Source organism: Stegastes partitus, unplaced genomic scaffold (genome assembly GCF_000690725.1).
Source record: "Stegastes partitus isolate 25-593 unplaced genomic scaffold, Stegastes_partitus-1.0.2 Scaffold1471, whole genome shotgun sequence".
NCBI classification, from domain to species: Eukaryota; Metazoa; Chordata; class Actinopteri; family Pomacentridae; genus Stegastes; species Stegastes partitus.
Window position 1 is genome coordinate 174,233 of NW_007579202.1, and position 1,395 is coordinate 175,627.

Consider the following 1,395-nt stretch of genomic DNA (forward strand, 5'->3'; position numbering starts at 1 on the left):
AAACCAGCTTCACAACCCGTAAACGACTCTTAATATGTACTTAAATAGGGTCAGCGACTGAGACGTTGCATAACCACGCAACCCGAAACCAGATACAACAGGGAGAGCGTGTTTTATCATGCACAGGTCAATTTTGAGATATGCAGCACACACGTTGCATATTCAAGTGTTTATGCAATGAACCGTTTAGTGCAATATTTCATTTTGCAGGTGCAAAAGTTAATTTTTGAGTGCAGCATTCCGTTATTATACATGATATTTCAATTTTAAGGTGCAGCATTTGAATTTCACGTGCACCATTTCATTATCATGTACCTCTGTGGGTAGTTTTCCCTTAAACTATTGTTAAATGTGCTTTAGTCAGTGTGCCTGGGAGTGGTTCTTAATTATGTTTTAATGCTTCATTGAGCCTTTTGAAAGATGAATGTCTGTTTTTACTCAAGACAGACAATAAAGAATCTATCTATCTATCTATCTATCTATCTATCTATCTATCTATCTATCTATCAAACTAAACTGTAGCATAAAGCAAAACAAAAAAAGCACAAGTTCATAAAATGTTCTAGTCTGCATTATGAGTACTTTTGAAACTTGAGTTTTATTTTTATATTAACCTCGTGTACATGCATACATTGTGAGTATTTCTTCACTGTGATAATGCCAAAATAAAAGCTCTGAGCATTTCCTAAACTGTATACTTGTAGTAGTCCTTTGATTAGATCAGCCAACTTCAGTGAACTTCTAACTTCACATTTTCCGACTGTCCCTGAACCTATCATCACACTGATAGGAGGGGAAATCTCATAGTTCTTTGATGTGGGATGACATTAAAATGTCTGCAGCATAAGAGTTTCTTAACCATGTGCCACTCACTGGATGATTCTGAGCCATCTTTTTCGATGAATAATATCATTACTGGCACGATGATGCGGTGAATCAAAGATCTTTAACTGTCATTTAGTGGTCTCTTACCGGAAATCATGGTTATTAACATATCTTTTGCCTTTCATCAGCATATAAATGACTCAATGCCACTCATTTTCATTAAACATGTTTTAGCTGTTTAAAAGCCTGCCAGATGCATAGCTGAAGGTGCGAGCAGACAGAAAAGGGACAAAAAGTTTGCTTTATTTTTTTCTGCAAGACAGAAATAACACAGATTAGTAAGTACATTTTTAAAAAGCTTCATTTTTTAGATTCAGTCGTCAAAGTAGCCTCTTTTTGCTTCGACAACAGCACTCTTCCTTCTCTCAGCCAGCTTCATGAGGTCGCGGCCGCCAGCGTTTCCAGCAGTCTTGAAGGATTTCCCACATATGCTGAGCACTTGTTGGTGGATTTTCCTTCGCTCTGCGGTCTAACCCAAGCTTCTCTCCACTGGGTTCGGGTTGAGTGATT